Here is a 27688-nt window from a genome sequence, read left to right as displayed (position 1 = left end):
TAGAATGTTTGCTTTGAAGATTAGGAAAATATATGAAGACAGCTATTACATTCCATCTGAACAGTATCCAAACAGGTGGCTGCTGTGTTAATACTGCTATGATTATCCCAGCACTCTGCATGTAATTCACCTGAGTGTGGCACTTGAATTAATTTAAGTTGCACAGGGTTTCTCATCAGGTTTTTCCTATTATGACCTTAATTCTCTGTAGGCAATGTTTAGTCTCTTCTCTCATAGGTTGTTCTATCTAGAAGAGAATATAGACTCGGAAATTGTATACTTATATTTCCCTCTTAACGTTATTTATTTTCTCAAGGAAGAGCTGTCCTTTCCTGTTTATTTTCTTGCTCAAAAAGAATTAACGGAGTCACGCTGCCTCTTAATGTTGTTAAAAAGTTTCATGTCATACTATGCCTAGCTCCTTTCTCAGTTACTACTGTTGTCCTTCCAGTAATGGGATTTTCCTGTAATCACTCCTTACATCATGATGTTTTAAAAACCTTTAGAGGCTGTGGGGCAGCCTTCCAGGTAACTACAACTGTGAGATCTTTCACTTTTTCCTTATTTAGTTCGCTGAAAGTAGTAGAGTAAGAAATCTCTCTCTCTCTCTCTCTCTCTCTCTCTCATATCGTTTTAGCCACTCGTTCCGCTTGAGTTACATGTGAAATATAAAAAAGCCTTGCTGGCAAGATCCAATCTTATTTTCTGATCCAAAGAATTGTGTGCGCGCGCGCATGCCTCTTTTTCCGCGCGCTGGTCTCATTGACTCCTAAGGTGTAAACTTCCCGAGGAGGAAACGCCCAGCCGCTTTCCCTCTACCGCATTGTTCAGCATGAAGACGCTGCTGTCAAAAAACAAATGCATCAGGATGCTCTCGAGGGGAAGGTTTTCAACCGAGTTGCATATTGTAGCTGAGCTGAGGTTCTTTCATCAATAAGTTGTACCCGAGAATCGACTTCCTTCCAGTCCTGCGAAGCAGTACAAACCAATCCATTTAGAAGAGACCCGCAACAAAACTGACCGACCATATCTGTCCCTGAAGGACAAGGGGCACACATGGGGATGCGTATGGCCGGGATGACCGGTTGAGTCTCCCGCCTTCAGCGAGCCCACCCGGAAGGACGCGGGGCTGCCCCGCACTCGGGTTTCCTGGTCTTCCACGCGCAGGACGCCCGGGGCGACCGCGGAGCCGGGCGTGGAGCCAGCCCGGCACCTGGGCGACTGGGCATGCGCAGAGCGGGCGGGCGTGGGGCTCCAGCCGGCGGCCCGAGCTTCACAGCGCGCTCGCCTCCCGAGCAGGAGCAGGAGCAGGAGCAGGAGGAGGCGCGCGGGAGGCGGGAGGAGGTGCGGGAGCAGCAGCCGCGACCGCCACCACCAGGCAGAGGAAGAGTTCTCCAGGAGAGCCCCTTCTCCCGCTTGGAGCGCCTTGCGTCTGCTTGTGGAAGAAGAGAGGACGAGAGAAAAGAAGTGACGGGAAGAAGCAGAAAGAAAAAGAAGTCAGGGTGGAGGCAGAGGCAAAAAGGACGTAGACAGGGAGGGCCGGAGCGCGCGGGAAGCCGGGGCGCGGGGCGGCGCTGCGAGGCCCGGGCGGCAGGTGCCGTGGGCGCAGCGCCCTCGCACCAGGAGCGCACGGCGGCGGGTCGGTGCCCGCCCGGAGCCCACGCGCCCCGTGGGGTCGCCGGGCGGCAGCAGCGCCTCCGGAAGGACGCGTGACAACCCGAAGGGCGGCTCCGGGCGCGACAGCGCGTCCCTGGGACGCTGGCTCCCTGAACGCCGAGCCGGAGGCGACGAAGGACTGTGAGCCCCGCGCCCCCCGCGCATCCGCGGCGAAACGACGGCCCCGGGCGGCACCTGGGACGCAGCGGCCAGGTGAGCGTTAGCCGCACCGGCCGCCGGGGTCTCCGGCCGTATTGCGCTGCGGAAGGAGGAAAAGTTTTCATCGCGGGTAGGAAATGGCTTTGCTTTGCGGGGTTTATAGAGGATGCCGGGGAGGGAGGGGGGAGCTGGTCTGTCCATTTGGGGGGCGGAGGGAGCTTGAACCAAGAGAGAGCGCCGTCTGGTGCAGAGTCGAGCTCCGCGACTGAGGGTAGGGTGACGAGGGTGACAAGTGCGGGGCAAGGCTCGGAAATGATGCGAGCGGTGGACGGGGGAAGCCCGGGACGCCCACCGCGCTCCTGCCTCTGGATTTCCTCTCCTGAGTGTCGGATCCGAGGCACGAAGTGTGCGCACAGGAGGAGCCTCTGGGCTCGGGGTGTGTGTGTGGCGCGCGTGTGCTGTCGCGTGTGGGTCCCCATCTGGTTTCCCGACGCTTGTTGAGAAACTAAAGCAGACACTCGCCGACGTCGCAGCAGGCGCTTGTTCCGAGTGCGTTTCAGGGGCGAAGAAGCGAATTTGGAGCTTAGGGTAGCACCTGGCGAAGGTACGTAGCCCAGGGGCGCATCGTTACGGACCCGCGGAGTCCACAGTCGCCGAGCGCCGAGCGGAGAGCGGGGGTCTGCTCTCTGGAACCCTCCACCGCACAGCCTCCTCACACCTGGGTCGGTTTCTGCGTGTGTCAGATGGTGGAGTGGGGTGCAGGTGAGCCGCCGCGGAATTCACTTGCCTGCCTCGCGCTACGCGTGTTGGATTGTGATTCTTTGGGCTGCACGCAGGTGGGAAGTGGCATTGGAGCCAGGGGTCTGGGACGTGCATCCATATGGATAGATTTCAGTAATGCAAACGTTCACTTCTCTGCAAGTGTTATTTGAGCCTGTTCGCTGTCCGCGTTTGCAAAGCGGAAGGACGGCTCTCCTTCGGAGGCGAACCTGTTTATAAGGGAGCGTGTTGTTCCAGGACACCGGTTATTTCACTGAATGCTTTGAACAGACCTTTCGTTTCTCTCTTGTCCTCAGAGTTCCAACAAAACAGATAGTCTATTTTGGGTCTTTCGGGATTACAATTTGAAAAAAATAACCTTTCTTTAAAACTGCATTTGTTGATTATGTAGTCCCAAATAATTTTTATATTGTGAGATCATTGCATTGCAGGCAACATTCATCACTATTTCCTGTGTTTAAAACAATGCCCTATATTTATTTAAGAGAGAGACCCCGCATAAGAATACATTCTTGGTAAAGGCAAGAGCTGAGCCTAGAACAAATGTGTGCAGACACTGACAGGATGTAGTAGAAGCATGTTAATTCAAAACGGAGGTCTTTCTCTTCCATAGATATGGCTGGGGTGTGCACCCTGTTGTTCTGGGAGCTGGTATTGCCAAACGTACATAGACCATGCCTGCTTCTCCAGTGTGCGTTCAACATGCCTCAGATTGACGTTTAGATCATACACGCCTGCCACTTAACAACCTGTCTTTAGATGTGTTTACATGGTTTGTCTCAATTAGCTCAATATATAGTTAACTATTGTTGAGCTGGGAAGCACATTATTTTTGAAATGGGTTTCCATATGGAAATATAGCTTCAGTTTAAATTACTAATTTAAAATTAATTACATTGCAGGTCTAATTTAGACTGTTTCTGTAGACTGGGTTGGCTGTTGTAAGATTGAATGTAACATGGAAATAGTGCTGAAATACTATTTAAAAAATAACTGCAACTATTTATTCAAATGTATTCGATATTTTAAAAGAAAATATAGCTTTTGAGATAAAATATAGCTTTGGGAAAAATCATTGACAATGTATATCTTTAGCATGGATAATTGTTACAAATGTGTAACCTGGGAAGAGGAAAAGCATGTGTATGGAAGTGATCAAGATTTAGAGAACGATTGGGAATGTTATAATAAGAGCAGTTCTTCATTAACCTACATTTACACATATGTAGGAAATTTTCCTTTGAAGTCTAGACACATGTGTGAATATACATTATTTTTCTTCCTGGGAAAACAAGTAAAATATCAGTTGAAAAGTATTATTTTTTTCTGAAGATTTTTACGCATGCTTAAAAGTTCTTTAGGGAGTGCCCTCTCATTTTCTTTTTTATAAAGAGATTTTTCTTACAAAAAATAAAATTTGTTAGTTTAGCTCAGTGTGTAAAAATATGAACTTCTTTTAATATTTTAGCTTTTAATTGCATGCAACCTGTTGAACATGAACCTGGAGAATTGTTCAAGAACTTGGCTGTCTTGCATTCACTCCAGTAAATTGAATAGGCAGAAAATTAAATGATATGGTTGAAAGTAAAGTTGCCTGTGTATCTGAAATTTATCAAGTAATCACTTTTTTTTTTTTAGATTTTTACCTAGAATTTCCTCTATCATTTCCTAAGCCAACATATTGTTCTTGCCAAATAAAGTTGTCAACATCGGCAGAATCAGCTGCTTACTCCTGAATGGCCTTGATGGTGTCAGTGTAACTATTAAGAGACTGGGTCTTGTTTGCAGTGCAGGGAAGTTTATATTGAGAAGAGCTGTGGTGTAGTGGCCCTTCAGATGAATGAATGACCTGTGACTTTTAGGAAGATGGAGTCTGGTCGGTATGCAGAGAGAGGTATCTGTCCTTCTGTTACGGACCCTAATTTTATATCACACTATGTTATAACTATATTATGACTAATGTCCTCACTTTTTTGGTTTCGATGTATCAGTGAGTAACTGGAAATGTTTTATGTAGTATGTTTGTGAATTTAAAATACATTTGGTCTTACAGAAGAATATCAAAAAGGCATATAGGGCTCCAATAAAAAAATAGTCAAAGGCCTCCACCATGGTTCTTTTTAAAAACCTAATAAGCATAAAGAAATGTACCTTATGCTTAGTCGTTGAATGCAGGACTTTTCTAGATGTAACAGCTGTGCTGTGTTTCATAGGTTTCTCACCTGTCAGTCTCAATGAGTCCAGGGAAAACTGGGATAGAATTTCAACCTCAATGGAAAAATTTTGATTTTAGAGAAAATGTGAAGATATGATTGAATGAATTTAACAGGAGGCAAAGCCAGTCAAATTGGAGGTTAATTTTTGGGTGAAACAGGCTATCTTCATTAAGGAAGTGGCCCCTGTGCAGTTCAATTCAAAGTAGCATCTTTGAATCCTAGCTCAGCAGTCCTGCACTGCTCCCTCCGCCAGCACCCACAGGAGGGCGGTGCAGGTGCAAAAGGCGCCCCCTGTAAACCAAGCCTCTGGAGGGCTCTGCCAGACTTCTCTAAAAATCGCGCTTCCTGGGCCGTATAGCTCTGTGTTAGCATTGTCTTCAAACAAAGAAATGAAGATAGTTTTGTTGCAGTGAAGCACAGCGGGCCTTATATGCAAACTGCGCTCCCGCCTCCAGTGTTTCTTTCCCAATGTGCAATGGAGGTACTAGCCTAGCTTTGTCTGTGTTCACAGTGCAGAGTACATTTGAGGGTCGAAAGCGATGGCGCATGTGGAAGTGCTTTATAAAGGATCTCTAAGGCCCATGTGCATGATTTGGACTCCCACCACCTTAATATTCCTTGACATGGAGCAGGGTGAGTGTGTAACTGTCCCTGTGGCTCAGGACTTGGCTGCTTTGTGTTCCTTTTTTTTCGTCCAGGAATTTTGGTGGCTTGTGGATTTCCTAGCTTCTGGCAGGCTTTCTGTTTCAGGCTGGTAATTTTGTTCTCCCACTTGTTGAAACTTCCTGCTCATACACTCCTGAAGGCCATGTGCCCTGGTTGGCAGTCACCTTCTTAGACTTCCTCTTCTGAGGCCCCAGCTGCAGCTTGCCACAGTGACCTAGACCTGGGACCCACTGGCGATGACAGCTAGCCAACAAAAGGAATATTTGAGCCACTGCCATCTTCTTTTCACCAACTGTGCCAGCTCATCCTGAAGCCAGATAGAATATGCACACTTTCAGGAGAAACAATGGTGGTAAAAACCAACTGAAGACACAGTAGCTGGCAGGTGCATTGCGGGCTTTGACGTCTTGCCTTCCCAGCCGTGCTCTACCTGAGACTCAGCGGCTCGACTTCTGATGCTTCAGCCAGTACGCTCCGGAGAAGGGAGTCTGAGATCGTGTTCTTGCCCTAACCCTGGTCAGTGTAGCAGTTTCCATGCCCAGTTAGCCTCAGTTTCTCTAACTCTTGTCAGATTTGTCATTTCATAGGACCAGGCTTCTCTTGTATTTTCAATCTGCATTTTTAGTACTAAGGTCTTGCCTGGGAAGACTGGCTATGACCTTGACAGTTAGCCTGACCCTTGCCAAGAACTTCTCTCCAGGAGCAAGTTTCCATTCTTTCTCTTCTTAGTCTCTGATATAACTCTGAAGTGGACAAACCGATGGAAGTAAGGCACAGCCACCCTCCTGACAGTGTATCATTTCTGCCTGGAGACTTGTGCTGCCAAGTTCCACTTGACAAAATCTCCTTGTGTGTCATTGTTGGCAGGATCAAATCTCAGCTCTCCACACTCCTGCTGGCCACTGTAATCTGAGTTGCTGAATATCCACTATAGAATTAATCCTTCATTATGTCATGTGTTCTAGCCTAGCCCTAGCTTACTTCCTGTCCCCAGTGTTCCCTTGAAATCCGGTGCACTAGCTAAGCCATGACATGTTTTAGCTTCAGTTACCTCTACTGCAGGAAGCGGTGCTAGTATAGACATCCTGGGTCAGGCAGTGTATCTTGCAACTACTACTGTTCAGATAAAATTGAGGTGAGGTTAAACCCAAGGAAAATATCACCAGTCTGTTTCAGAGAGGATGGGGCTCCCAGATGTCTCCTGCAGGAGACTGCGCGTTTATGGCTTTGAGGTGTTTGGATGTGCTGCTGAAGCCTTCTCGTTTATCACTGGTCGCTATAGCCATAGAGTTAGATTCATACAAAAATACCCCATCAGTAAGATGTGGAAAAAGAGATCTGCTGACAGCCTTTGTCCATATTTTTGAACTTACTACTTTGCAGTAGATCGCCTCACTAGAATTGCCCATGAGACCTAGTCTGGAGAGAAACCTAGTTACTGTTTCGCCTAAGCACCACTTCTGGCCCACAGCCATTTGAAGTTTCATCCAGTCAGCTCTCACCTCCAATGGGCTCTAACCCAGTGCTATTTTGAAGACACCAAGAATCCATATAAATATAAAGTATTATTCAGTTCTATCTATCTATCTATCTATCTATCTATCTATCTATCTATCTATTTCTACCTACCTACCTACCTATCTCTATGTACATGTCCGTATTTATGCATATTCATTTAAAACTTATTAGACACAGTGATTTTTTTGTGACTTTCAATTTTTTTAGTTCAAAATAGTCTAAAAACACAACTTCTCTCATGTAGAGATCCCTCAAATCATTTGCATTGAAAAGAAACCCCCCCCCTGTCTTCTTCGCCTATGATGTCACATGTATAATGATACAGGCCATGTGCGTTACCTGGTGGGAAGGGACACATGAAGGAATACTGGAATTGTTATAATGTTCCTTTATATGGGGTTATCCTTTCTTCCCTCATTACCCCCAAATCCTTCTCATCACACGAGAACCGGCCAACCTTTTTCAACTTTCCTTGAGTGCAGCTATCACTCTACTTGTGATAAATTATTTTAAATCCCCCAGTTTGTTTAATTACAAGAAACTGTAAACTTATCTAAGCAATTACAAGCCACGTGCCCCTCCTCTGAATTCTGCTTTTACTCACTGTCTTTAATATTGAATTGGACAGTCAGGGACAACCAGGTAGAATTTATGATTCTTTCCAAAGAAGTTACCTTCACGAGAACATATAAGGACATTTTAACAAACACTTGCTTGAGTAGAATGGGTCTATCTATCTGTCTGTCTATGCACCTCTGCTTTTCATTTACACACACGATGTATACCTGTGGTAACTTGCTCTGTGAGTGCTATGTACTGTGCAGGTACCGTGGACATTCTGTTTTGGGTACACTGGAAAGTGAGTCCTTCTAGGGACAAATGATCTCCATGAGGTGAGACCAGTTCAAGAAATCTCAGAGTTGGAAGATGCTGTTAGATATTGTATTAATTTCCTAGGGCTGAACATGATAGAAATATGTTCTCTTATAATTCTGGAGCTCAGAAGTCTGAAGGGGTCAGCCGATTCATACTTCATCCAAAGCCTCCAGGGAGAGTCCTTCCTTGTCCCTTGCATACTCTGCTGGCTGGCTGCATTCCTTGACTTTTGACTGCCTCTAGTCTCTGCCTCTGTCGTCATACTGTCTCTCCCTTTTCTGTCTGTGTGTCTCCTCCTCTGTGTGTCCTTTTTATAAGGATAAATGTAATTGCATTTATGACCCACCCAGAAAATCCAGGATAAGCTGCTCCCTTCAAGTGCCTTGACTGTATCACATTTTTTACCATATAAAGTAATATTCATAGGTTTCAAGAATTAGGGCGTGGATGCATCTTCTAAGGACCACCATTCAGCCCACTGCAGTCAACGCCTACCCTGTGATGCCCTGTTGGTGTTCCTCAAACTGTGTGGTCTGTAAGCTTTGAGAAATTAACATTCATAGGAGACGCCTTCTATTTCCAGAGAACGGTGAGAGGCAGGTCCTCTTTATATGGAGCCAAAAATGTACTGCTTACTGTGCTTGTTGCTTTCCTGATAATTTGGGGAATTATGATGAGAATACTTCTGATCTTTCTTCCATGAGAAAGATCTTTAAAACTCAGCCATTTAAAGTTAATTCAACCTGGTCTGTTGTGCCCTTTCTAAATGTTCATGTTCATTCTTAAGCTTTTCATTTATACTCAGTGAATAGCACCCGCACCCCCTCATTTCACTACCCTCAGACTCTAACCCTTTGATCTCTGGCTTCCATCCTTACCAGGTTCACAGAAGCCATTCTGCCAACAGTCACCTGTAACCTCTTTGTCACCAAACAAGTGGTCCTTCCTTGGGTATTCCCATAACCTCTTAGCAACACCTTCAATGTCCCCAATTTTTAAAGAACTGAACTCCCCCTACTCCTCGCAGCTTCCCACCTCATCTCCTGATCATTGTGAAGCTCAGAATTGCTCCTCTATTGACTCCCATGCCTTTCTCTCCCCCTCCTCCTTTTGTAACTTTATTTTTACAGTTTCATTGTTTTCACACTACTCTGCAGTGTGGATCACACCGGTTTCATCCTCTTAGCTTCTAGAAGGAGCATTTCCAGGAGCTCCCTGGAAAGCACGTCCTTCATCTGCTTCCTGTTCCCCTGGGGTTTCCTGTTGCTGTATCTAGCATGACCATCAGGCAGCTCAAAAATCCTGAATAATCTTGATTTATTCTCTTCCATCACCTCCCTCATTTAGTCAGATACCCAACTGTAATAATTCAACCTAAGGATAGCTCAAACCTCTTGGCTTCTTTTCTTTCCTGCTTCCAGCACCTTAATTCATTGCTTTCCCAGCGTTAGTGTTTATTCATATCACATAGGGACCTTGTTAACAGGCAGACAGACTGATTCAGGAGGTCTAGGGTGGGGCCTGATAACCTGCATTTCTAACAATGCAAATTGTACCTTTACACCCTTTCTCTCAGAATCTCTGAGCTGCCAGGATGATCTCATCGACTATGCTCTCCCTTTCTAATCCATTGTATACAGATGACTTCTATGAAGACCAAGTCTGACCATTTTCCTCCTATCCTCGAAAACCTTCTTCACTTCTGCCACACACCCTTCTATAGCCCACTGAAAAACAACGAAATCTCTTACATCAGCTTACAGCCAGCATTCAACTTGTTCCATGGCTTGGGTTTACATTTTAACTTTAGTCTCAAGTCTCAAGCGTCCCTTTTAGTTTACCCTCAGTACTTGTGGTTTCGTATATGCCCTCCTATTTTCATGACTTTCGTATGTTCTCATGCTGTTTACAATGCCTGTTCTTCCACATTAACATGGGCCAGATTTTAGCAATTTGTCAAAGACTGCTTTAAACAATACTTCTCACTATGAATTCCTCTTTTAGTAGTTTATCAGATTCTCATTTTTATGACTGATCACATTCACTTGTGTGCATAAATAATTCAAATACTAGAATGTGACATCCTTGAAGTAAGGATGAAGTAATGCCATGTTTCATTTGTCCTTGATTCCCCTAAAGTATCTAGTACAGAGTTTTACCCATGAATACTCAATACACACATGACATGTAAAATATTTAAATTGAGTTTTTGCCATCTTTCTTATTATAAAAGTAAGATGGATTACACAAAATTCAAACATTACTGAAATATGTTATGTCAAGAGTGAAAGTCCATTGTGACCCAATGCCCCCAAAGGTATCGATGGTTAACAATTAGAGGCATAATCCTCTGATATTTTTCTCTAGACATCCTCACATTTACTTTATACAAAACTGAGATAAGAATAGACTTTTGCAACCTGACTTTAATTGTAAAGCTAGCTCCCTGTTTTTTTTAAATCTGCAGTATGTTCCAAAAGATTGGTTTCACTGCATAAACATTAATCCATTTAAAAGGGTCCCACAATGTAGAAATATGTTTGCTTTGAAGTTTTAATCAGTTAAGCGTGTCTTTATTCAGCACTTTCTCTGCCCCTAGGACTGTGCTTTGGATTTGTAAGAGTGAGACACAAGCTCTTTTCATAACTTCAGACTAATGTGGGCCAACGGACTGATGGTGACACAGTGGTTACTCATCCTTGATGACAGATTACAATCATTATGTTTAATGACGTGTACTCTCAGATAGCTCGATTTTATATTAAAATTTATGTGTTCATTTATGTGTTCACATTCTTTAGATCTGTAAAGAACAGCTGACTCTTTTAGAGTTCTGAACATGGACATATGTACCTATCTAACATGCACATATATGTATATTAGTGTTGTTTCATAAATGAATATAAGCTTGGAATGAAAAACATCGATTTAACAAAATATTTTTTGTATATTTAACAAAACTACAGTTTAGGAAGAAGTGGGGGGAAAAAGGCATATGAGCTGTATCTTAGAATGCCAAGCAGTGAAGGAACCATGTAAGGCATTTGCTGAAAAGAAAATTCCTATAGAAGTCAAAATTAGTATTCCTCTAAGAATTTTGGACAGATACCTCTAAATGATGAATGTTTGCTGCTGCTACCATATTTTCATTTTCTAAGAAATCAGTTTTGTGCTAGAATTCGGGAAGATCATTTCCCTGGGTAGTGGGAGGACAGGCGTATGTTTGGGAAATCTAGAGTTGTCAGCAAGGCTGGTTATGTCTTATGAAGACAAAGCTTAAAAGTAGAATGCCAGGCAATAAGACGCTAAAGCTTTGAAGGCGATTGAGAATTCTGCAGTCTGAATTAGTGAAATCATTGAAAGAATATTTCTATACCTTGTTTCTTCTATTTGAGGAAAATACAGTCCCAGATGTTGAATGACGCACCCAAGGCCACATGTTTACTCAGTTGGATCCATTAACTCCATGTCTAGGCTTCTCTGTTCTTTCATGCTCTCTTCCTAGGAATCAACTTACTTCTTCTCCCACTTTGCGTTCTCTCTCTTAATAATTTCAGCGGCACTTAGGGCTTTTCTTGAGTGTTAGATGTCCATTTCTGAAACTCGGTTAGGTATTTCCACAACGAATATCAATCAGGCACCTCTAATGTACCATTTGGCCATTGGAGCCCATCACTTTTCTCCCGAATACACTCCTATTCCTAAATTAACTCATTACCTCACAGTCATCCTAGGATCTTAGATTGAACCCTTTTGAATGTGTATTTCCTTTATACCATCACTCTTAAATCCTAATGGGGTTCCTGGAACTGTCTTCATCAATTCGTCCCCTTCTATTCCCACTACCTCTATTTGATACCGGCTTTTCCCACCTCCCCTTTGCACAGTTCCGGTAACTTCTAACCTGTCTTCCTGCTTTCCCTCTCTTTGCTTTTATCTATTCTATAACGAGATGAAGTCATTTAGTTTCACTCTACTTAAGTTCATGCTCCATCTTCCTTTCCTCCCACTGCTGTGGTCACATCACCTGCTTGAAGAAGCTTGGCTGTGCCTCCATTCTCCTGCCTCTGGGTTTCTGCAGAGACCCTTCATGCTTCCTGAAATCAGCTAGCTCCCGTTTGTTTTAGCATCCTACACATCTCAGGAGGCCTGTCTTCTCAAGGAAATTTAGCTTTCCAATTCCACGCTCCTTGAGTGCGTTATGCCTGTTATAACATTGATCATACTGGTTTGCACTACAATAAATTATGTAAATAACTGTCTTTTCCTTTAGAGCCTCTTATCAGGAGCCACCCACTAATTACTTCTTATACTCAGAACTTTACATGTTATAAATCTGAATGAGGACCTACCTCACTAAATTGAATGATGTTTTGGGTCCCTGTAAAGGCAGAGATTTCCATGTTATGTTTTATTCACTGAACTATCCCAAAGGCCTAACTATCCCAGTGCTTGGCACTCCACTCATTATGTATTGTTGTCGAGTGAGTTCCTTTTACTATTCCTTTTGGGGGGATAATAAATCTGAGGTTTAGCAGTTTTCAGGGAATCTTGATAATGACAAAATAGTTTATATATTAGTAAATAGTCAGTGCTTGGATGAGTATTACACAGGATAATGGAATTATCTCAGCTGAGACTCAGAGTTTGACTTGCCTGCAGGGTTGTCCGCATAGATACAATGGTTACACTGGTGACCCTAACATTTTGAGAGGCGTGGTCCTTTCATTGAACGTTTTCCAAATTATGGCTCCTCTCAACAACTGGTTGTGATGACCCGCACTTCTAAAGTCGTCATTATTGGTTGGTCATCATCATTATTGGATGATAATCATTAACAGTTCTCCTGAGGGCTCCTGTAAGCCCTGGAAAGGCTTCTAGCACAGGGATATGTGGTGATATTTCTAAAACTGTGCATAGCCCGGGATCATATGCACCAGAGTCTTCAGGGTGGCTGTTAAAAATGTAGTTTTGGGGATTGAAAACAGAACCACTGATTCAGAATTGCGTCAGGGTCTGTCAATCTGCATTTTAAATAAATACCTCAAATGATACTTTTGCTTCATTAATTTTGAGACTCACTAATGGAAGATTAACAGAGAAAGATAGGGAGGAGAGAGAAAGAAAGAGATATTGAAAGAGAGATTGATTGAGAGATTGAGAGAGAAACAGTTTCTATTTTTCCTGAGTAGGTTAACAGCCTGGATTGGCAAGGGGTACGTTTTCTTAGGCTATTCTCTCTGGTAAGAGGAGTCATATTCAATTTAGGGTGTCCTCAGGCATTGAGGAAGGGTGGAGTGCTCTTTTTCACTGGAATTTACACACACTTGAGCAAGGACTGAGATCTCAGATATTGAATTAAGATGAAAATATTTTCATCAAATGTACCCCACTATATCAAAATATATAGTTGATGTTTTTTAAAATATGGATAACAGTGTTCACACAGTGATATAAAGACAGAAATCATCTCAAATATAGGCAGTCCTCAACATTTTGTTCTTTGCATTTTCAGTTACATCATAGAACTACCAGTAGACCATATTTTTGCATGTGTGCAATGCTACTTTTAGGGGTTACCTTTCTGAGCAAGTACATCACATATGTTACTGATATGAACAACAGGATGTCAAGAAAGCAAAAACCAAATAGTTTAAAACAGCAGCATATGTAAATAAGAGTTCCATTATTATGAATGGTCTTGGAAAGTTGACATTAAGATTAGTTTTGCATATTGGTTAAAGGGCATCTTACATAGATCTAGAAATAAGTAAATTAAAAAAATATATACACAATACAATTAGCACTTTTGTCACAAATTCAATTTAAAGTACGATATTAATTTTGAGAAATTAAACAAAATTATCAATCACTCTGTTCCTTAGAATTTTAGAAATTCCTGTGGTAGGTGACGCACGAGTCTGGCCTGTTTCTAGCTCTTCTACTGGCCATTCACATGTTCATTACAATTATTAAGTTCCTGAATTGTTTCCAGCACTTTCTAAGGTACTCGAGATAATGGAGTAAATAAGCAGGGCAAGATGCTACCTTTATGGAATTTATATCTTTGTGAAAATCCATAGGACCTGGAATAGTGTTCCTAAGGAGTTCTAAACAAGCCTGCTCCTATTGATGTCAGATCAGAGGAGAAAGGATATTAGAATAACATGGTGTGACCTTCCTTAGGCTTTACTCACCCCCCCCCTCCCCGCCCCATCTCTTAAACTTTGGGCTTAGATTGAGTTTTTCTCAAAAACATATTGTTTTCTAGAAAAATTAGACTGCCAATACTGATTTTTGCCACTAGATGGTAGACATGTGCATTTGTGCATCCAATGAGTGAGCCAAGTTTTGAAAATTTAAATGAGGTTCCAAATGAGCCACTTGGTATGAAAAAAATTTGTTAGTTTCCCATGAGTGAGAATTAGGGGCTGGTCTTATGTTCCATGGATTCCATGCTTTAAATACGGCCATTCTTTTATTCCCTGGCATTTAGTTTTCAGTGTGGGTACCTAATCTATTTTCTTTTCAAACACAGGATAACCCATATTTGGAATCCTTTCTGAAAGTCATAAATATTGGTGAAGTTGTGATACAACAGAATTTCTCTAATATACTTTGACCAGTGTTCTGTTTATTTGAAAAGTTAAATTAAAGTAAGCTTTGCAAGTCGAGACCCAGATGAACACACTTGGAGGTGAGGAGGGGGCAGCTTTTCCAGATGCGTGAGAAACAAATGTTTCATTTTATTGTGGTGACAGAACCAACAAAGACACTAGAGGCTTTCCACCTGATTACTGCACTTGATCTACGCCTGGTTACAGGAGTCCAAAGAAAATGAAATATGAACAGAAGTTGTACCCAACAAATTCCTAAAACAAAATCGGTGATCTAGATACTAGAACAATTTTGATTTGAGGGTATCTACTGTTCTTTTCTACTATTTTATCAAACATTTTGGTGTGTGGTAGTAGATGGCTGATATAACTCTAAAAATCAAGATTAGCATCATTGTTACGGAACCAGACGCTGGCCCCCGTCCTGCTACAGGGGAGCCCACCTCTCTTCTTTTTAGCAAAGCGAAAACTAACCAGGGCACGATGCTCAGTGTGTCTTCGGAAGACTGAGGGTGCTAGATGGTGTGCTTTCCAAGTCCAAACCAGACTAAGCGATACAGAAATATAGTGCCCACTGACTCTTGAAATCTCTGGAAAGCCCATACCAACTATGCTTTAACTTGGACCAGATTGGGTTATAAAAATTTGTGGCAGTCTTGACCCTAGATACGTGTGTATAATCTACAAATTGGTTAACTTGTAAAATAAAGTTATCTGAGCCAAGTTGTTCTTGGGATTCAAAGGGTGGAGAAGCCAAATCTTTTTGGAGGCATACCAGGAACAACTTAGTTTTGCTGGAGGCATTTCACTTGAGTGAGACTTTAAGGGATCAGTAAGATTTAAACAGATTGAGATGCAAGGTAGACTAGGCAAAACTTACCTAACAAGAGAAAACTCCTTGATGTTCTTTGTCTGTAACCACAAGCACTCCATCTCAGAGCTCCTGCACTTAACTATTCTCCTGTTTGGAACACTCTTCATCCAGAAATCAATCCAGCTTGCTTCTTCACTTTAGATCTTTCCTCAAATGTCACCTGATCAGGCCAGCATTTTGTGATCACCTCATCTGAAATGAAACAGCAGGCACCCCCTTCCATCATTCTCCATCTCCTTAATTGGCTTTGTCTTCATAGCATTTATCACCACCTGCATATATATTCTTCATTTATTGTCTACTCCACTACAATATGAGCTATCTGATACCAAGGAGTTAGTTGTTTCTATTTAATTGCTGAATCTCTAGTTCCTAGAACACCGCCTAGGCCAGAGTAGGCTTCCAACAATGCTAACTGAAGAAATGGACATTCGATGTCACTTTTATTTTCATTATTACAGACAAGAAAACTGCCAAACCCATCCCATATTGTCCTTTCAGCCAGGCCTTTTCTTTTGTACATATCCATGTTGGAACCTTTTACAATGAATTATAGGATTGTAGACTTGAACAATGAAATAAACTATCACATTCAATCAAATTTATTTTAGTATAACTAGCTCTGTTTCCAGTACTGCTTTTTAACCCTATTTTTTAAATTAGAAGTAGATAAGAGAGAACATTTTACCTTCTAATTTTTGAAAATTCTGTTTTTGTAAATGCTCATTTACGTAATTATGAACTTATGAATTAAAAGGGAAGTCAATTCTGTATTACATCATCTATAAATCCCATTGTACACCTGAAATCTATGTAAATTTACTAACAATTGTCACCCCAATAAATTTAATAAAAAAAAAAAGGGAAGTCAAGATATTCTTCCAGTCATGAATGGAAGAGGAAGATGGAATAGGGCTTTTCTGAATTTGGGGTTCTGTGGTATATGTTAGGAAATCAGCCTGCTGTGTGCCACTATGCAACATGTGACAGCTAATCAGGAGTATGAGCTGGGGTATTCTGGATATGCCACAAGATCCTTAATTTCCGACAGTACTTGACTGATGTGATTTCTAATGGTTCAGTTATTCTAGGCTCCTTAAAGTCACTAAATATTGTACTCTATTAGCTTTTTCACAGCAAAATCTAGGCATTGAAAATCTATTGCTAGACATACTTGAAGATAATGCATTCTGTTTTTCTTTTTTTTTAATTAAAGTTTATTGGGGTTACAATGGTTAGTAAAGTAACATAGATCTCAGGTGTACAATTCTGTAATACATCATTTATACATCACATTGTGTGTTCACCACCCAGAGTCAGTTCTCCTTCTATCACCATATATTTGATCCCCTTTACCCTCATCTCCCAGCCCCCACCTCTCTTACCCTCTGGTAACCACTAAACTATTGTCCATGTCTGTGAGTTTTTGTTTCTTTGTTTGTCTTGTTCCTTTGTTGTTTTCAATTTTATATCCCACATATCAGTGAAATAATGTGTTCTCAACCTCTTCTGTCTGATTTATTTCACTTAGGATGATGATCTCAAGAGCCATATTGTCGCAAATGGCACTATTTCATCTGATGGCAGAATAGTATTCCACTGTGTATATATACCACATTTTCTTTATCCAATCATCTATTGAAGGGCACTTGAGTTGTTTCCATGTCTTTGCAGCGTTCTGTTTTTCCATTCATCTGATATTTATTGAGCAGCTGTGAGGCCAGGATGCTGCTCCATACTGGAGATAGAATGTTCGGGAGAAAAGACAGGGCCTTGCCCTCATGGGGCTTGAGGTTTTGGTGGACCAATTTTTCTTGCTGCTGAGAAGTTGCTTTAAAAATATTATGTAATAAGTAATCTTGAGTGAAGGATGCTAATGGGGGCATAATCGTGAGAAGGGCAACATCCCTAATCTTGTTGAACAATGGTTGGGTGGAAGGTACTCGCTGCAGTCACTGTTCCTCTGGAACCTGGGAGTCACACACACACACACACACACACACACACACACACACACACACACACACACACACCCCGGTGTCCGAACTGTTTCAACTACACAGGGCCTTATTTGGGCCTCAACTTTACTCATCTTCAATCTTGAAACCATATGTGTCTGTGAAAACCTTTGACTGTCTGGGCTCTGAATAAAAGTGGAAAACAATAGTTGTACAGGTTTGGCTTCAAAGCAGATATTTAGAAAGAAAGATATTTAACTGGGATCACATAGAAATTGGTTGTCAAATAGAATTTGAGGTTGTTATGAGCTTGATTTATTGATCTCTAAAAAGTAATGAGATGCTGGGCGGTTGTTATTAAGGATTTCACTCAATAGAGAATATCTTTTGTTAAAACAAAATCAGTTATCTAGATTCTAGAACAGTTTTGATTAGAGGTATCTACTGTTCTTTTTTAACATTTTATAAAACATTTTGGTGTGTGGTATTAGATGGCCGATATTAACCTTAAAAATCAGTTTTTAACAACAAAATGCTTTCATGCTCCCAAAATTATAAGGTCCTTCTCAATTTTTACCAATTAACATTCCAAAATTCTCCAGCCATTATTTTTCTTCTTATATTCTCCTTTAATCCAGTGTTTCTCAAGTGAACTTTCTCCATTATCATACTCCTGGGGAGTCTTTTGGACATTTTTTGTCCTCATCTCTTCTCAACCACATGGAATTTTAATATCACACATTTACTGTATATCTGTTTATAAACTGGGGTTATTTAGAGAGTCAGAAAACATTGCAATATCTAAGACTTCTTTTGCTGTCTAAGAACCCATTTTTACCCCCTTGGGGTGATATCAGCACCCCAGAAGGCATACTTTAATCACTTACCAGGGTGATATTAAGGCAGAAGGGATTCATGGCTGCCTCACACCACCGCACAGCACCTTTAGTCCCTTCCTCATCCCTCCCCGAAAGTTCTTACTGTTGACAGGACTCCCTCAGGGCAGTCTGCAGTGTCTCTCCTCCACACCTCCCTTCATTGCCATCTCTTTGCTGAAATCCTCTGATTCTTCAGGACTGGTTCCTGTGGTGCCTAAAGAAGCCTTTTCGTTAAATGTCTACAGTGTTGCCCCTTAATACATGGTTTCCAAGCGGTAAAAAAGGTCAGTTTATTTTCGTGATGGAAAATAAAGTCCAAGCATGATTTTGTTTATCTTCCTGTTTTCTTACTGCTCTTTCAGCCCTGTTGCGTGGAAGTCCTTAAACTTGCTTTGTTCTGACCGGCAAATCTACCAGTTTTTACTACCAAAGTACAGTTGAGATAAAGAACTGTTTAGATATGTCCACTCTATTTTGTTTTTCCATGTGATTTACACAGTTGTTGCATTTCAGTGTCAACAGAGTTTTTAAGCATTTGTAATACCTCTGTCATTTAGAAAGTAACATAGCTTCCAAGAATATGATAAAGTAATAGCAGTCCTCAGCACCGCATCCAGAGTCCCACTCATGGAAATCAACCATTTTCAACTCCCTTTTTACAAATATTAAATTTATTGGAGTGACATTGATTTGTAAAATTATATAGGTTTCAAGAGTACAATTCTATAATACATCATCTATCTGTTGCATTGGGTGTTCACCACCCAGAGTCTGTTCTCCTTCCATCACCATATATTTGACCCCCTTTTTTTTCTCCCACTCTCCCACCCCCCTTTCCCTTTGGTAACCACTAAACTATTGTCTGTGTCTATGAGTTTTTGTTTGTTTGTTTGTCTTGTTCCTTTGTTGCTTTTAGTTTTATATCCCACATATGAGTGAAGTCATCTGGTTCTCGACTTTTTCTGACTTATTTTGCTTAGCATGCTAATCTCAAGATCTATCCATGTTGTCATAAATGGCAGTATTTCATCTTTTCTTATGGCCGAGTAATATTTCATTGTGTTTGGCTGGGTTTTTTTCTCTTATTTACTTAAATATTTCTAAATAGCATGCTTTGCTGCCTATGTCTTGCTTTTTGGCTTTTATAATTTACTTTCTGCTATAGAAAATGAGGTTTTAGCCTTATAAATCTCTCCTTTTATATTCCCAAGAGCATCATATTAAAATTTTGATTATATAAGTATTTAATATTACCCATATTTTGACTATACAAATGTTACTCACTACCCAACCATTTAGTAAACTATGATTGTGTGTATGTGTGTGTGTGTGTGTGTGTGTGTGTGTGTGTTATTTTTTGGTGTTCTTGGAATTAACACTTGTTTCATTGTTCTCCATCCCTCCATTCACCTCTTGTTAGTTCCTTTTTTTTCTTTTTCAAATGAATCTTTGATATAAAAAAATTATGATTTTTATAGAAGATAATTTTAAAAATATAGTAGTATCTCGGTTTTCGAACGTCTCAGTTGATGAACATTCCGGTTTACGAATGCCACAAATGTTATGGCTCTCTGGTATCATTAGCTAGTAAAATTCATGCTAAATTTGCAATTTTAGGGGTTGATTTTAAAGGTCTGGAACAGATTAATCCATTTTGCATTACTTTCAATGGGGAAACCATGCCTCGGTTTTCTAATGTTTCAGAACTTGAACGGCTTTCCGGAACAGATTACATTTGAAAACCGAGGTACTACTGTATTCCTTTCTATGTATTACAATAACTCATTAAATTAACAAAAAATAAGGCTAGAATAAAAATATGAAAAGTAGGGAAATAAAAGAAACTGGAGGAACAAATAAATTTGTAAACAAATAAAAGACCCTAGTTTGGCAGGGAAATATTAATGTATCTAAAAGTGTAATTCTTTAACTGCGTTGCTGTGACATAGCTAAGATAATAAATTTTCATTAGCAAATGAAGATGGAACAAAGAAAGACTAATAACTACTTAAACAGCAGCCAGAGGGGGGAAAAGATAGACTTACAACAAGATTCCGGTAACATGTCATTTCATTCATCTAAGTGGCATCATCTAGTTCTCTGAGTATAATGTTCTCGATGCCACTTGGAAACTGATGCAGTGGTCTTACGTAAATAGTGCATTCTTGATATATACGAGGGCAAGCAGAAATCCTCAATTTCTGTATTTGGTGTTGATTTTTCAAGTAGATTAAGGGAAGGAGAGCAGCCTGTCCAATTGCGCACGTGTGCTGGTTGGGTGCTGCCATTGTGCCCAGCGTCTCTGATCATCAGCTGTGAGAAGTAAGAGAGGCTCTCCAGGAACAGAACTAACCACTGTGGGGGGAACTGTACTTGAGCTGAATTTCAAAATCTATTTTTAAGAAATCAAATTATAGATATCATACTTCATCTGATTATAGGTCTTTGATAGTCATGGGTTGGTTTTTATTAAGTGATAGTTTAGTATTGTGGACTAATTTTTAGCTGGTTCTATCACTGATTTCCCACTAAAGTTTTGATTCAAACAATTGATAATACATTATCAATATAGGAACCAACCATCAACATCGATAGTAAAGTAGCAGAATCTTCCTCCTTCGTTATTTTTTTTTATTTAAAAACTATGGAAGGCAGTGTGGAGGTTCCTCAAAAAATTACAAATAGAATTACCATATGACCCAGCAATCCCTGGGTATCTACCCAAAATATCTGAAAACATTTATACATAAAGATAAGTGTGCTCCAATGTTCATTGCAGCTTTGTTTATGGTGGCCAAGACATGGAAACAACCAAAATGTCCTTTGATAGATGAATGGATAAAGAAGTTGTGGAAAATATACACAATGGAATATTATTTGGCAGTAAGAAAAGATGATATAGGACCATTTGTGACAACATGGATGGATCTTGAGAGTATGATACTAAGCAAAATAAGTCAGACAGAAAAAGCAGAGAACCCTATGATTTCACTGATATGTGGTATGTAAACCAAAAACAACAAAAGAACGAGACAAACAAATGAGAAACAAAAACTCATAGACACAGACAATAGTTTAGTGGTTACCAGAGGGTAACGGGGTTGGGGGGAGGGAGATGAGGGTAAGGGGGAGCAAATATATGGTGATGGAAGGAGAACTGACTCTGGGTGGTGAACACACAATGGGATTTATAGATGATGTAATACAGAATTGTACACCTGAAATCTATGTAATTTTACTAACAATTGTCACGCCAATAGATTAAAAAAAAAGAAAAAAATAGGTTGAATGAAAATAACACAACTGATATTATAGCAAATTCTTGGCTATAGCCCTAGAAATAAAATAACCAGAAGGAGCCGAAAAAAATTATTTTAAAAAACAATTCAAAAAAGTGAATTTTCTCTATAGAACAGTATTATTTTTATCTGGGGGAAATAGTAGAACCTGTGACAGGCATTTCATTTTCTATTGAATCTCATTGTTTTGAAGGATTGATATTTAGCAATGTGTACCAGAATGAAATACACTTGCATCTTCTTTCCAATGCAAATATATCATTTTATACTAATGACTAGGAGATATCAGTATCTGTGAACTGTGTTTTTTTCTTTTTGCTGCCGATGAACATTTTTCTTCTTTTCAGAAAATGATTTCATGGATTGCTGATTTGTAAGTCAAGCTAAGGACAAACAGGTTCAAGTTGAAGTGTAAGATTTAAACAAGGAATGTACTCCTGCCTTTCAGACTCACTCCATGGTTGTTGTCTGGATAGTTTCCTGGGAGGGTATGTGTGTAACCATACTCTTTGGCCTTGACTATTGCCAGCCAGTAAGCAGCCACCTCCTCTCTCTGGGTAGACAGAAAAATGGGTCGTTGGGGAAAATGAGGACTGGTCACCCACTGTTGATGAGGATGAAGACAGAGAACCAGTAGGAAGGAAAGTGGCTACCAAAATTGCTTCTCAAGTTTATGGATCATGGGGATAAATGATAACTTCTTGAGACTTTGGGGATCTATTTGTAGGATGGAAAAAAGGCCTGAAAAGGACAGAATCCTTTGCTATCAGAGGCGTCCTAATAGCCGACTGATTAGGTGATGTAGCCACATTAACATCTGCTTCTTAGTTTAGCAAAAGATGCCTGTGAACTTTCCATCTTCTTTCTAAGATGGGAAGAAAACAATTTCAGCTGTGATATGTGTTGCTCGCACATGTTTTCCAGAGAAAACATGTGTGAGTGGAGAAAAATTTTATGAAATTAAATTCATAGACCATAATAAAATAAAGAATATACTCTAATGTGTTTTAGAGCAAGTGGTCTGTGTTTCTGGGTCAACTTTGAGCTTGTTCCCTTTGGTTCTTCAAAGAAAAGAGAATTATTCCTGTCCTTCCGCACCTGCACACCCCATAGGCCAGGCGTCATGTCTTCCGTTTCTGAAGCTCGCCAAAGGAGCTGACAAAGGTTAACTTCATAACGAACAGTAAATTATTCACATGGTATGTTCATTATCCTAGGCACTCATCATAAATTATATGTTTTAAACAAGAATATGAAATTGAAAAATTAAGTAAAATCAATCTGTTTTAATTTCTGCTTTTTTCATAAGCAGAATATGTATATGAATATGTTTACACATGTATATCTCTTTGAAATGTAATTTGGTGTCTGAAAATACTTTTAAACACATCTAAAGACATGTGTTTCAATTATTCCTATTTTTAAATTTTAGAAGTAGACAAAGTTATTCTGTCAATTTTGAGTTCCATAGGTTTCCCTCTTAACTAAAGACAATTTGAAAAAAATAGTGCAAATCTTTAACACTAGACAAATGAATGCAACAAAAGAAAACACAATCCATGTCATGAATTTTCTTATAACTAGTTGACAGCAGATAACCAATCCTAACAGATTTTTTTTCCTTTTTAATGATTTTTTTTTCCATCACCAAACATTTGCTTCTGAGTTGAAAACCTATAAAAGGTAAGATGCCAAGACATCTTAATAAGAAATCAAGCGGACTGAGTGTCAGATTTCCTAGATGGTAACACCTTTCTATTCGTTAAATGGTTCATTAATGTCTGCTAAAATGTATGTATTTGTTGGTGTCGGAGCAGGGGTACTCACTCAGAAGCCTATCGTGGGAGGCAGTGGAGCAAGTGGATGTGCAAATTGACCCCCCAGGAGAGGGTAGGGAGGGACTCAGGCCAAGTAGATGGTGCCTATCCTTCTCAGGGTGACACACCACTCACTCGGAGTCTATCTTTACAATATGTTAATGCCCACCCTCTGGGCAGGGATTTTGCAGTCTCTACGTGAAGGAATTAATGTCTGTGTGGGGTCCGTGATGTTGTGCACAAACTGTTCTATTACTTGGACTATAATTTATGTCTTAAAAGTATTTGTGATGTTGAGTCCATTAATTTTGACATATTGGGAAGAAATTTGTTTTATTTTTATGGTTATCTTTTTAGTTTATTGAAAACCTTGAAAGGTTTTTAATTATTCAAAACAGTTCTTTATAATCTGTTTGCTTTACATGAAGGAACTGGAATTTTCCATGTGTTCTTCCTTTTGCCCTCAGTGTTTGTCAGGGAGAAATTATGTTGATATTGGTACTTCCATGGGACGAATTGTCAGGCTTCACAAGGAAAACATTGCCTGTGACGACCAGTCATTTGAGTGGTTGGTTTTTTCAGCATTGCTTCATGGGACACTAGTGTGGTCAGTCACTCTTGGTGACTTTTTCTTTAATGAGATGAGTTCGTTTGGGGGAAGGAGAAAATCCAGTGTATGCTAAGCCTGCACGTATCTTTGAAATAGACCTTGAAGGATCTGTAGGGTTTCAGAAACAGAAGTGATGTTTACAGAGAAGACCTTGCTGAGAAGGTGTGGTAGGTAGGCATATGTGGTACATAGCCCAGTTTGTCTGAAACAAAGGATAAAGTAGGAGGGAAGGAAGTGAAAGACAAGACACCTTCTAGTCTAAGTTCCTGGTGTAGTTTTTCTCTATATATTAATGTGTCTCTCTGATTTGTCATGTTTTGAAGGCAGACACATTTATTCCTTCCTTCTCTAAGCACAGTTTTGCCTCAGTGCATTTGTCGATTTGATTTGATTTGACTTTAAGTGTCCATCTCTCAAGCAGGTTCTTGTAAATAGTCTACTTATTAGAAACAAACACATTTTGGTACCATGAACTCCCACCCAACCTTTTCAAATGGATTAACTTTTTTAGAGGAGTCAGAAGTGTAATGCTTTTTGTATCTTTAACCATGTAGAGATATAACTTGTCTTGACATTCGGGTTCTTCTTTAAGTTTATAACAGCACATACAATTGGATTTAAGATTTGATGTTAGGGAATCACAAGGAAAGAATATATAAGGCTATTTTGTTCATCTATCTGTTATTTTGAAGGATGATTGCTAAAACAGTGATCAGACTGTGTATAATTAAGCTTTCAGACTTGAATCTATGGTTCACATTGATATATTCCAGCATTCAGTACAACTAAATAATAACAATGTCCACATGTGACCATCAGCATGCAAATGGGAAGCAATTCATTGTATGAAAAGATCAAAATTAAAGTGCCTTCAGCCTTTTCGCTCTAGATTGCAGCATTCTTCATGGTCTTATTTCACAATATTTGACCTAGGGAAGCATGGCCTTGAACAAGCACAGCTAGTATGGTGCCAGTGTAAATAAATTGTATTTGTAGTTTTCTTTCCTTGCCTCTTCATGTCATCTCGGGGGACTGATCTTTTCCCTGTCCCCATGTGGAAATTCAACATCCCAGTGACCTTCTGGCCCTCTCCATTCAGTAATTAGACTGCATGCCCCATCTAATGGTCCCAGACCAATGTGGTGTAAGGGACTGTTTTCCTTTCCCTGGCTCAGGCTCCTGGAGGAGTGGAGCCTATAGTCAATGAGAGTGACCAGGCTCTCTGGAGACTTGAGCACTCACGTCTGGTTCAGGGGTTCCTCTGCTGTTTGCTTACCTCTATCTGAAGCTTATCACACTTTAAGGAACCCACTGTTCTTAAAGATAGGACTTGATGTTCTCTGCACCCTTGTTTTCCCAATGCCTTACCTGTCAGGCACCGGAAAACGTACACTGAGTGAAGCCTCATAACTGGGTCGCTCAAAAAATTGAGATGCTCTGACTGTACCTGGGAGATTTTCAGTCAATAGGTTTTTTAAGTTTCATTGGAGATCTTGATTTACAGCAGATGAGAAAGCTACCGGGCTGGGTATGCATTACGTTTTTGCAAACTTTACAGTGTCAACACACTTTCATTAGCCAACATTAAATTTTAACCTAAAGTGAGCTTCATAAGTAAGAAATCTTATGAGGTTTTCCCCTTTTTTTCCCCATTTTGAGTAAGATTGTAAAAATACCTCCAACTTTTTAAGACTCATCAATAGGTATTGATTTCAGTATAAATCCTCTGGGACAGCTGGGACAGCTTCCAGTTACTCTAATAAGTTTTATGCTAATAGTCAAATGTTTAACTGTATCTCTTACCTTAATATATATTTATTCTTTCAAAGCAACACAATGGAACTTACTATAAATGTGCTGTGACATTAAAACATTGAAACACCAGGGCACCAGGATGCAGACCATCTCCCCATCTCATATTTGACATACAGCTCTGGGGGCCATTTGATAGCTTTAATCTCTTACAAGTTACTCTAGTTTTTTTTTTTTTTTTTAAAAAAAAAAGAAGTCATGTTTTTAATGAAAAAAAAGGCAAGAGAAATTACGGGGAGTGCATGGAACTGCTAAAATAGATGGCGTGCTAGGTACAGTTATTTTTCCCCTTTTTAAAAGAAAATGAATAATCATTGCAATTTTTTTAAAAGACTGCACCAACTTTCTTTAATAATTCAACAATATTGTGCAGCTATAGGGCATACTGTACATGTGGTTGGTATAAAATGGCAGGAGTATGTTGTATGATTAGAATGTGCACTAAAATAATTCTTTCTGATTTTACTACTTAAAAACATTTCAGGTTTAGTAAGCAGTCATCTTGGAAACATGGTGCCATTAATGATAAGTTGTATCCTTATGTGTTCATTTCATTTTCTGACTCCCTTGTATGAAATGCCACCGTGTTCCAAGTTCGTTACTTGTGGGACATTGACCTTTTCATTAGAGTAACATGACTTGGGGGAAATATATTTGCATTTGGTTTTATAAGCTTTATTATCTTTTTGCTAATAAATACTTACCATTGAATTACATTTAAATATTAAACTCCCCTTTAAGATATACAGTAAATAATGTTAATTTTTAAAATTGCATTTATATACTGCTTTTATATGTTTTATATGTGACTTGCTGTTTATAAAAATAGCTTCTTTTCTCTCTAAAGATATTAACTGATCTAGCATTCTTGATTTCACCTCCAGAACATAGTTTAGGAAATAGTAAGAGTTCTGAACCATTTATCGAGAAATTTCACCCATCAGTGTGAAACTTATCCCGTGGAATGCTTCACTTCTAATGTAGTCTTTTTCTCTCCATTTCTCTATATTAGGCTAGTTTTACAGGCTCTAGAGTTCATCACCAAATCACATTATACTGATGCCAGATTTTTTATTGGGCTAACAAATACGCTTATTTTTTTTATAACTTATGAAGAATGCAGGTTATAATTTATATTACACTGAGGAATGTGAAAAGTACAGTAATCATACGGCACGGAGAGATAATTGTCCTCTGTAGATGACATGCCACCACTGTTAAGTTATAACACAGATTAACATTACAGGAAAGTGAAGGCCACGTGACGCCTTAAGAGATAAAAGATGAGGCAAGAAACAGCTTGCGTTTAATGGCAAGGAAAGTGGGAGTTTATCTTTTATATTTTACAAAATGTTTTTATTTAATGTCAGAATAATCAATTATTTCAATAATATTAGCAAAAGGAAGCTTTGGTATTACAATTTTGGGGCAGAGACTACATTCTTCCTGTTGCAGACTTCAGCTGAGCTTGGAGGGTTTTACTCTGTGCAGTAACTTCATGTTCTAGACTCTGTAAATCCTGAGAAAGTGACTTGCCCAGTGCATGTACTTTGAGAGATTCTCGGAAGTCAATAAATAGTCCTTTTCTTTTTTAAATTTTTGTTTCTTCAGAACAAGTGTTGGAAAAATATTGATTGTTGTTGTGCTATGTTGACATTCACCTTTTTATTTTTAAAAGACAGTCTCATGCAATTAAGATGTAAAGTTTTTATAATAACTCGTTTATATTAGGTAACACTTTGACAAGAATAAAACCCATTTAATACAGGAAAACAGTGGTGATACAGAACAAGTCACTGGGGAGATTGTTTTGCAGTGAAGAAAATATAAGCCAGGAGAGGATGGATGGACTTCAAGATCCTAAGTTTGGGTGCCAGTTGTGTTTGATCTCGGTCAAGTTTTGTTTGATCCTATTTTTAAAAATTTTTATTACATTTATTGGTATGACATTG

The 27688-nt window shown here is 39.8% G+C and overlaps 1 protein-coding gene across 4 annotated transcripts in view; it reads left to right on the top strand.

Annotated features, from left to right (window-relative positions):
• Positions 1-1585: 1585 nt before the first annotated feature.
• CHRM3 (cholinergic receptor muscarinic 3) overlaps positions 1586-27688 on the top strand; it is a 455157-nt gene continuing 429054 nt past the window's right edge. The window contains exon 1 of one of the 4 annotated variants that reach the window (XM_081039305.1): positions 1586-1869. The gene's annotated coding sequence lies outside the window, so the exon portion shown is untranslated. Of the gene's footprint in view, positions 1946-2082; positions 2578-27688 lie in introns of those variants that run through there. The other 3 variants (XM_081039303.1, XM_081039304.1, XM_081039306.1) reach the window with 3 other exon arrangements.

Source organism: Rhinolophus hipposideros (genome assembly GCF_964194185.1).
Source record: "Rhinolophus hipposideros genome assembly, chromosome: 26".
Lineage (NCBI taxonomy): Eukaryota > Metazoa > Chordata > Mammalia > Chiroptera > Rhinolophidae > Rhinolophus > Rhinolophus hipposideros.
This window is presented reverse-complemented; position numbering and strand designations above follow the sequence as displayed.